Below are 11,683 nucleotides of genomic sequence, written 5' to 3'. Positions count from 1 at the left end.
TACATATAAAACAAAAAAGTGCCTGAGATATAAAAGTAAATTTCTTTAGAAGAGGAGGAAAGGAGACATTAAGAGTAGCCAGAAAATTATGTAGATGCAAAGAAAAACAAATACTAAACCCAACAGTGTTCTCTCAACTCTATAAATTAAATTTAACCACCCTTTCCAAATGTTCACTTCAGATGCAAGTATTCAAGAGCACTGAATTCACCTGAGAGTTCTCAACACTCCAATACCTGGGTATTGTTTCTTTAAAAAATTAATGTTCCTGGACTGCAGTCGTGTCCCTCAGCAATCAGTTGGGTGAAAGTGTCTACAAGTTTTATAAGCACAAATGGTTAAGGAAAGTAAATTCAAAGGCGCAAGTGAGCATTCAAAGAAAGTAGTCAGGTTCAAGCAAAAATATTTGCAATCTGAGCACTTACCCACTTGAAAAACAGAAGCATCAAAGATTAGTTAATCATCCTAATTCCAACAGCACACGCCAACTGCTGGCACAGAACACCTGATGCTTAATTCAGGCAGAACATATTGCTCCCCAACAGCTCTAATGCTCCCCAAATAATCATTATGTTTTCGTAAACAATTTTCTGAGCATTAGAAAACACTTTCAGTAGGGAGAATAACCTTTAGAAGAATGCAGAGAGGGTGGCAGTTTGGCTGCAGTGAAAAAAAAAACACAGATAAAGAATAGGAATCCCTGGAAGTGTCATTTTCACTATATTTAAGAGGGAGTACAGAGGCATAAAAAGAGGAAAACGCTAGAACAGTATAAAATTGCCTGGACCTGCAATAATCATTATTGATTTTAACTGCAAAAAACCCCCATATGTAAAAAATAATGATGTCTCTAATACTTGGTCCCTGTTCTAAACAAAATTGAGGCTAAATATGTTGCATAGCTTAAAGAACATTCATTACTAGTTTTAATTGTGGAAGTTTGTTAGAGATCCAAACAAACAGCTGAAATGTTTAAAGAACCCAAAGAACAGTAATTGCAAAGACAATTTTCAGGTCAGCCAGTGAGAGAAGAGAGTTTTTGAAAGACCTGAAGTCCTCATACTTCTAAACAACTTAATAGATTTGAGTAGAGATAAAATAGAGCAACCAGTGTGTTTTCAACATTGGATTAATAAAATTAGATCTTTTAAAATGCTTTAAAAGTTCCCTGCATTTTTGCCCATTACCAAATCTGATTTTTAGTATATACTAATATTTTAATAATTCTGACTTTATACATTTGAGCTCCACTGCTGCTCAGAGAGGAAGAAAACAAAAAGATCCTCCTCATGTTACATAATAAATGGATAAAGCATTAGAAACTGAAAAATCCAAAAAAGGTTAAAAAAATGAGACAACCACATTTTAAGCATTGCTATTTCAGTAAATTCAGAGGTGTCTCAACTTCTGAGAAACTTGCCTTTCATTACAGGTATTACATATTGAGGATAAGATGTCTATTTCATTTTTCTATTCAAGTTTTTACATCTTTTTTCTTTCATTTTCTTTCAATAATCCTATAAAATCAAAAGGTCACTAGTGATTTTGCCCATTGCTTATATCTGACAAACATTAATATTAAAAAAACCCTCAGTATTTAGTGGAAAACTGGATGTATAAGAGAAAGTTTTAACTAAGGTTTGCAGCGTGGACTTTTAGTTCTTTGCACTTTTGTGAACCAGTGAATTTCCTTTTATAGTTGCAAGTTAGTATAACAGCCACATTTATGTTTACAAAATATGCTTACATATTAAGCACTAGATAATGTTATTAATGGAATTTTAAAAGTTAGCACACTTGAGTTCATTAATGTAATGACATTAAAGGTGAGCATTTTTACTTCTTCAGTGTGAGATGACTTTTTGATTCACATAATGAAAAACTGAAGCCAAACAACCTGGGTTTTCTTTGCAAACCTACCATATGTTTTTCTAAAATAACAAATTTAACCTTCAAAGATGTGTATGGCATAAAAGAGGCAGTCAACTGGTAGTTTACTTTGCTTTTTATAGACGCATTACTCTCTATTTTCACTGAAAAAGGCCACACATGCTATTTTAAAGTCTGATGACTCTGGCCTTTTTAGTGTAAACCCTCAGCCCCTCCCTGCCTCCTCCTCAAATCCTCAGACTGTCCAGTGACTTGAACAAAGTATTGCTTTTTCTGCACAAGCATCTCGCTCCTAAATCAATATACCAGGGTGAAGGTAGCTTGTCATTTCCTGTCACAGGATACCCTTCTAAATTACTCTTTTTAAGAGTTCAGCAAATCATATTTCAAGAAATGACCATTTTTGCTTCCTTTCTGATTTAACATGTTAAAAATAAACACCAGCCACACTTGTGAAGTCCAGAACCAGATGAGGGTATTGCAGATCAAAAATAAACATAAAATTATTTCTTCTCCCAGCTATAGCAACTTACATTTGGAGTCAAAAAAGAAAGCAATCCTTAGGCTGGGTATTTATAAAAACACTTAGAAAAGTAGAAAAGAGATCTGAAGAAATTACAGCAAAGTATTTCCCCTACTTTTAAGATTTTATGTTGGAGCATGCATTCTTGATTGATAAAATACAAATGTCTACAAAAAGGCTTAATATATCTCAGTTTAAAGCTTTACTAATCTGAAAGGTGTTGAAATTAAAAGCAGTTAAAGTTACAGGCTTTCACATCAAGATGTTTTGCCTTGGAGTTCACAACATTTTAGATGAGGAATTGCCACATATGCTGTACTGTTTGCACAATTCTCATCTCTGAAGAGAAGTTACAGCCACAAATTCCATGCAATGATCAAGAATGAAAGTCTGAAAAATGGCACTCTCATTTGAGTAGCCAAACCAAAACCTTTTAAAAAGTAATAACCTTAGATCAAATGACAATAGAATATTTTATTTGATTTGAAAATTAACTAACCTCTATTAAAACTTCATTTTGATTATGAACAGTTTCAAGCTATAAATTAGGACACACAGAATCATAGAAAGGTTTGGGTTAGAAGAGACCTTAAAAATCATCTAGTTCCAAACCCCCTGCTATGGGCAGAGACACCTTCCACTAGATTGGGTTGCAAAGGGAAAAGACATCTTATGTGATTCTTAAAACCCTGGCATGGAAAATTTAGGACTTCAGAGGGACTTTCCTATCTCTACAACTCTGGTCACGCCAACACGTGTTTAGCCTCTTATACCTGAGCAATTCTGTTTATTTCCAAAGTTAAGCACACACAGATTCTGTTTCACTGATTTCCATACACAGTTAATTTTATGTCTGTCAAGATAATTTTAGACATATCTAAAGGTTTAAATCAAAGAAAGTCATCAGTAATCATCCACCCAAAACTACAGCTTTAAAATATTTGTTCTGAGGTTAAAATGAAAAAACAGAGTGTTCAGAGTTCTCACATTTCTTAAATTTAACCAATGTTGAAAAAAAAAATTAAAAAGTCCTTTTTTTTGTCTACTAGCATTCCTTAATTTCTTAACTTCGTTATTTTACATCTGTTTTATAACAACCTTTTATAACAACTTGAGACTCAAATGTCTCAAACAGTGGTGGAGGGGCTAAACAAATGATCATTCTTCCTGTTCTAAATCATAAGGTAAAGTATTGACTCTGCATATCTCCTTCTGTACTCTTCCTGGTATAAAAGAAGGACAAAAAAGGTTCAAAAACTCTCTACAATCTACTTCAGCATAACAGCACCAATGTGAAAAGTAAAATGACACATGCCAACACAAATACATGCATGCATTTTAAAACAGGGATGTTCTGCACAGACCTTAATGTACCTCATTAGCTCAGCCAACTTTCACTGTTAAGTTGGTTTAGTGTTTTGGTCAGTTTTTGAGGTCTCTAAGAAGGCCTCCCATCACAAGAATGCATTTTTTTTTTCTTACATTTGTTTAAGATTATCAAACGTTACTCAGAATGTGGAAGATTTTCTGTTTTAGAAAAGCACACAGGCAATTTTTGAAAAGTGAGACAAACCATGGCTTTGCCACATGTTGATTAAGGTTAAGAAAATCTGCCAATGTCCTAAAATTAAACCATGGCTATGGTTGTGTTTTCCACCTTTAAGGGATCTGTCTAGGTCTCACACATGACAGATCTTCATTACATTGGCTATTCCTTCATTATTAATGAACACTCTGATTTTATCCCCTTTCTTGTATAAGGAGTCTCATGAACTTGCAAAGTCTGCTTTTCTTCTCTGAGGTAACCAAGGTCACTATTAGCACACTCAAGGGAGTAATACAGTGCCTTGTGTACTTACTGCTGTTGCTTGTGTTTGCTAGTGTTGAGATTTCAGTAAAAGCATTATTGCTGCAACATTGAAGTCAGCATAGGAAAACTTGATCTTTGGTGTTTCTTTTCGTTACAAAGTGAAAGAAAAGCTTTAGGGTAAAATATAGCTTTTCCATTAAGCTCCTTTCCCAACTATACAAAATGCTATAAAAGCTACAGTGGCTTTTACTAATTCAGTGGTTGTTAATTTACAATCAGATCAAAAGGTATGATTAGGTGTTTGAACTTTCTCTTTCCCCACTTAGCTAATTCCATCAAACAAAATGCCAACCTTACTTTCTCTAACTAAAACTCACAACTTGCTTAAAAAAAAAAAAGAGAGAGTTGAATAGTTTTCTATTTGGAGCCAAAGCACAATGAAGTCAGTAGAAATACTCTCATTAAGCTTAAACAGGCTCTGGCTCAGGCATTTGTATGGTAATAACCAGATAACCAAGACAGACAGACGTCTTTCATAAAGTAAGGGGCATTTTACATCAGTGTTTGCCATTTATAATGTTAACATATGGATATCAATGGCTTGGAACACAAACAAGAGGCATTACAGTATTTCACTGAAGAGACTAATAGTTATTGAAGTTCTTAATTGATTTGATGAGGGGCTTGCATTTTTTAAACTCAGGAAATCTTAACAGATGGAAATCCTGTTACAATGTATATGGATGAGTATGGACTCAAATTCTGAATAATCACAAACAGAAACATTCACAGATGCCTCATATTTCACCTTTACCTGCACAAACCTCAAACGTTTTGCTGGTTGTTTCTGCCCTTCCCTGTCCCTCCCCTTCCATGTTCTCAGCTTTTCTTCTACACCAGTCAAGCATCAATTCCAATAGAGGTTAATAAGTGAAAAGTCCAAACTTTGGGTTATTTTGAAAATTAATGACAATCAACTGGGATTATAGTCAATTTTTAAATATTGGGAGATTTCAGATTTGATTCTGAATGTGTTTCAGCTTTAATTTTTAATTTCTTCAACTGAGAATTTTGTAAAAATGTCTTAGCCAAGTAAAAAACTTTACATGGTCCTTAATTTTAGATAATGAAAAATGCCTTAGACTTTAACAAGATCCTACATGCAATTAAGACAATTAACATGCGTTGCACAACCCAGACAGTTCATCTCAAAGTTTTGTCCTAGTACTGTATATCCACAGTAAGCCACTTACCCACGTTGGCACATCAGGTTACTGTTAGTTATTTTTCTTTGCTCACACATGCAAATATGTAATTAGTGTTTCCAAATTAGCACAATCTTTAGTCATAACCAGGGAAAATTTACCACACTTATTTTAAACCCAAAGAAGCTGTCAATGTAATATTAATGCTTGCATTCTGGTGTGGCTAAAATAATTTCTGAGACTATATATTGTGCATCAATGGGAATCTCTGTGATTGGCAGAAAATGGCTACAGTCAGAGTGAGTAGAGGCTTGGACTCCAACAACCAGCTGCATTTGCCATAGGCTAATGCACCTGCTGCTGCCCACATACCAATAAAAACCACTAAGGCAGTAACTAGACTTCCAAATCCATAGCACTTCTGTGTAATCCCCTCCTGTACCGCCAGCAAAAAGCAAAATAAATAAATAAAAAGCTTACCGTGCTTAATGTTGGTCAGATGAAAAAATTATGCAAAGGAGAGGAAGGGCACAATCAAAGAGGTTTAGACTTTGGGATGCTACCTATGATTTCCAATGTGAACTTTTTATTCCAATTGTGTTTTTAAATTATTGTTAAAGAAAAAAAACAATCTGAGGTCCCAGAAAGCACATAAACACTTGCTCTAAAGCCTTTACTCACTGCTGTCCAGATTTCCCTTTCCTGTCACGTTCATTTTGTACCTCTCCATTTTTCAGACCTCCCACTTCTCCTCTTTATGGCTATAAACACTCAGTGTCCTGACATTTTCTTCCTAGTCATCACTCTTTTCCACTGAGAGGTTTCTTGTTACCTCTAAGGCTCACTCTGCATAGACAGCTTCGATGGCGTCCCCCCCACCCCACTGCCAGTCAACTGTGCTAAATCCAGACATTCCAGATGCCACAGATACTTGTCCATTACATTATCTCCCTTCAGCCCATCTGCTAAAATCAAATTTGCTGGATCGAGGACTAAACAAATGCTTCCCCTTCCCTGGCCTCTGGTAGCACTAAGCCAGCTTAGGGTCAGTAATAACAGCAAAACTTCCAACTCAGGACTTTTGGTTTTGCATGAAGATGCCCAACTCAACAAATTAAATTTAAATGAACAATTGAGCTCTCCTGGCATATTAAATATTGATACAGTGTTGAGAATTATTTAGGAAAACTAATCTTTACACTATTTTAGGACCTAAAAGGCCTAATGTTCAAGCCCTGGAATGGAATCAGAACTTGTTAACAAATAAATAGTAGCAGTAAGTATTTGTCAATGCAGTTATCTTTGTAGTCCCCAATAACCACACTGCTATTTTGTATACACATGCACTGCATACCATCTGCTGATGTTTATTTTAATTCACCAGGAAAGGCCTGTGTTTAAGTTGGAATTTAAGTGACAGAATCAGAACAAAAGGAAAAGGGCAGTAGAATAAACTGAATAAATTCCAAATCTGACTTGTAAAGGCAGACAATATAAAAGCTATAATCTTAGTTTAATCCCCACACTTTTTAAACATAGTAATTACTAGACATCTGCTGGTAACACAGCCTTGCTATTGGATAACCTTAATTACCCTGTAATATTTCCTGACACTCCCCAAAATATGCCCTATGGATAATAATTCATTCACGGTTCAGCCCCATTATTAGCTACTAATTCAAACAATCAAGACAAAGACAACGAACAGATGACCTTGAACAATTACCCACTCACGGAACAGAATTTATTTCATGCTTTTCAAAGGCTTTACTGCTTTCCTGGCTTCACGAGCAGCACTCAAAAATTAACAAAATGCAAGAAAAGAACTGCAGAATAAAAGATTTGCTGGGGTACTCCGGCTCTCTTAAACATCATTTTCTTGCATTAACAGCATAATGGCTACTGCAATATAGTCCATTTTCTAAGATTAAATTATGACCTAGACAGACTGGGTGCCAAACTTGATACAATTGTTTTATTCCAATAGAGCTGTAAGCTGTTCAATTATCTGCAAGAAAAATATTGGGAAACCTGGAATGAAAAAAAAAAAAAGAAAAAAGGAAGAATTAAATACATCTAGATAAAATGAATGGCATTCATGATGCAACTGTTGCAGAAGCAGATACAGTATCATTGACTTCAGTGCTGAAGCAGATGGCTGGGAATGTCTGAGGCTTCTCTTTGGGCTGCCCAGGAAATATTTCAAGCCACAGATCACATTGTCCTCATTTGAGCTGCCATAACCTGATGCCTTTCTTTCTGATTGTATAGGCAAAATCAAGTGCAAAAGATGGATCATTGCCAAATAAACCTAACCTCTACTACTCTGAATGATTGCTTATCTTGTTTATTTAGAGAAATTATTGTTGCCAGGAACATGAAAGGGAATATGGCTTTTTCAATTATTATTATCATCATAATTCAATTTTAGACATTCTGTCTTCAGATTAAGATAAGGAAAAGGTACACCAAGAAGTGAAAAAGCTGTTGTCCTTTTCTCTGTGCCTCAGTTTGTTCCATCTTTGAGAGTCCTTTGAAATCCATCTGAAAGCCAAAGTATTTGGGTTCAGCTGGAAATGGAACTAGAATTACTGAACTACTACAAAAACAAGGTTGAAGAAAAAGATAGGAAAAAAAAAGAAACCATTAATTCAAATTGAAAATGGAAATTCAAAGTGAAAATGGAATCTGTCTTTTCTGAGATGGTTCTGAGAATGACATCATCATTGTAAGAATATAGTTGAATTTTTTAAATACCTTTAAAAGTGAATGGCAGAAATAAGATATTTATTATAAATAAAATTAAAACATAAAGAGATGCTACAAAGTTTCCCCATGCCAAAATCAGAACTATTATTAAAATAATAGTTTCTAAACCCAATCTATTTATATACCCTAATCACAATGACTTTAGAGATAAGATTTTTTTAATGTAAAGTGCATAAGAATGAAGAACCTTGTAAAGTTTAAAGCAGGATGTTTAGTCCTAGGTTCAGCCAAACAATCTGAAAGCCAGAGATAAAAGGACAACTATAGTTCTCCTTGACCTTAAAAGGTATGCAGTCTGCAAATATAGAGCACTTCAGGAAAGGTGGAGTGGAAAAAGGATTTTTTTGTCTCCAGTGGAAAGCACGAGACTGCAATATCTTCAAAGAAAAATATTTGTGTCAACATAGCTTTACAGACTATTTGAGACTTCTTGTGGAAGCTATGCTCTCTGAACATGCTTTTCTTATCAATAATGCGTAATAAAACTTCTAAGATATAGAAGTCCACATTCCAGATAAGAGGTATACACGATGAAATTTCTGGTTCTGAGTAGATTTGTTTGTACCTTTCCATTACCCATCTGAATGTCCCCTTCCAGGATGGCACTGAAGTGTCAGCACATCTCTCTACACTGTTGCATTTTTCTAGTGTAGTAACTGTAAGAGGGAGTCCGTGGTGAAATCCTCCCTTCAAGATTGGACATCTATACTAAAGATAGTTTTGGAAGCAGTTTCAGTAGCAATATAATGGCTTAAATTTTGTATAGTCCCTTCTGGCCTCAAAAATTAATTAATTACATCAACATTCCTCCTTATCTTCTTTTCCTTTGGTCATTACATCATCCACAACCCACCATTTGGGATTTTCATTAGGGAGTATGCTTTTTATTTCTAGAACTTCTCTAGAAATGAACATTTGACATTTCCTTTCCAAGATCAAGAGCAGCCTCTCAGGTCATAATCAAACATCTAGGAAACAAATTTGTTATCCTAGCTTTGTAAGAACAGTGTTCTCTGTTTCTGTTTCAAAAGTCTCCCATGTAATGGATTATCAACATCAAATAATTTCTTGTGGATAAGACAACAAAATAATCTTTTGGCCACGGGTCAGGAATGGCCTTTTTCTTATGCATAAATATTCAAATTATTATTTTTGAAGGGAAAGTTTGAAGTACACTTGTTATTAATTTCTATAGAGACCAAATTAATGCAACTTGCCTGAAGCTCATGTCCTTGTTCATTCAGGAACTGAAATGTCATGTACAGCAAGATGGTCTTTTCTTTTAATTAATGTGGTCATGAAACAAATGAAACACAATATGCAAATAAGAGCTATGATGATTAAATAAAATGCTGTCCCTCCAGGAAAAAAACACTCAAAATATACTATTTTCATATAGTTGGTTTTGAGAGGCCCATCTGTTAAAACTGAAAGTATTTTGCTTAAATTACATCTGGTTAATAATGAAACTGTGTTTCAATTATTTCAGGGAAACTTAAAAGTCAGAAGTTTTTGCTGAAGTTAAGGTTCAGAATGAACTGCATAACTGGTTATCCTGTGTTTAATCATAGATATTGGGCCAAGCTCAAAATTAAATTCACATTTCTGTTCACATCTGAAAAACTTCCTAGAAAGTCAGTGTGAATCTAGACAACTTCTCTTTATGAATGTTACTGAGCCAAAAAACATATTAAAGATTACAGAACCTCATTTTTAATCTCATAATCTTAAGATTACTACAAAATGCCATAAAGCCAACATAAAGCAACCAAACTTATTTATGGAATGAAGGTCTCTTACAATAAATATGATTATAAAAAAACCCTACTGTTTTAATTCAGTGTTCTATTATTTGGCGTGTTTGACCTAATCTGGAAAACACAACAGAACCTTGTATGATTATTTTAGAAAATATGCCTTTATTAAGTGAATGTCAGAAACAGGCCACAAAAGTGCCCAGAATCACTGAGAAGAATTGTCTTTGAACCATTTCCTTAGCCAACGAGTCCAACTGAGTATGGTGTCCCCTTTCAGACTGAAGAAGGTCAAGCTGTTTAGTAACATCTTCATAGCAGAAATTAGACCTTCCTCCCTGTTATCCAATTGGATTTTTGACAATGGATCTACAACCGTTTTCACCTACCGGACCCTTCTGTGGTCCTAGAGTCCACCACATCCTAGAGTCAGTAATTTCCTGCTCTTAAAGCTTCACGGAAAACATCTCCTTTATCCTATGACCCTGGAATTTTTGTCATAGTTTTTTTAATATTATGTTCCAGTGATCCTGGACAAGATTAAAAAGAGATAACAGAAAAGGTGACCCCTTTCCTCCAGATAATCCAGACAGCCAGTCCTCTCGTCTGACATGTAGGAAACCCGTATCACCTGGAATGAATCAGGCACAAGACCTGGCATGCAACTTTTTCCATCATAAGCAATTGTTGTGACCCCCAAATTGTGTTCTTAATTAGTTTTGTCTATCTAGACACAAAGATCTTTTCCAACACAATCTCCATCAAAACTCTTGAACTCCTGTGAGAAGTCTTAATGTCAAGTTATTGCTACTTTTAGTAACATGTATTCTGCTGAATTTGATTTTTCAAAGGAGAATGTAAAGTCCCTTGAAAAGTTACAAATACAGAAAACAGTGTTATTGAAGTGATAAAGAAATCATCATCTGTATTGGCAAAGATGATATTCTGGCAGAGTAGACCTTCTAGCTACGAGAGCGCTATCCAGAACCAGAAAGAACTTTGAGAGAAGCAGAATTATTTTTTTCTCAAGGCTTCAGATCTACTAAGGCCTAATTCACACAACTCAATGGAAGAGCTGAACTTCAGTTGTTACCACCTGCTTCTAATTTCTCTTTTTTTTCCCCAGCTCCCCTTCACATGAAAGCTTATTTTTCTTTCTTAAACTGAATGCTTTTTCCTGCTTATGTTTTCCCTCTCCTTCCTGATCTCATGACTGTCTGCTTTTATCTTCAGTGTAGTCAATTCCAAGTCTAAACCTAAGACTTTGCCTACAAAGTATTTTTTAAAAATTGAAAGAAACAAACCTGCTTGCTTTTTTCACTTCTCCCTGCTTCCGATACCTTCTTTATTCTCAATGCTGCCTAATTCTTTATTCCTCTTTTCTAAGCTTAATCTCTACTTTTATATCCTGCAAAACTTGTTTGCTTTGTCATGTATACCTTTATTCCATACTATCTTTCTTTTCCTATATTTATTTTCATGCACTGTCTTCAAAGTCGAAATTTGTTTTCAGTTGCAAAGATTTAAGGATTTTTTCCCCCCCAAAATAATACTTTCATTCCTCAGCTTTACTGTGAAGCAAAATATGTTTGGTTTTTTGAAATTAGCAAAGATCATCCTACCTTCCTCATGGTGAATACCAACTTGAATCATACAATCTTCTCTCTCTGAAGATGAGTGCTAAATTCCTCAAGCATATTTAGAACTTGCATCTTTAGTTTTGCCACAGATG

Source organism: Neopelma chrysocephalum, unplaced genomic scaffold (assembly GCF_003984885.1).
Source record: "Neopelma chrysocephalum unplaced genomic scaffold, ASM398488v2 Primary Assembly neopelma1_97222, whole genome shotgun sequence".
NCBI classification, from domain to species: Eukaryota; Metazoa; Chordata; class Aves; order Passeriformes; family Pipridae; genus Neopelma; species Neopelma chrysocephalum.
The sequence above is the reverse complement of the archived record's forward strand: the minus strand, read 5'-3'. Positions refer to the sequence as shown.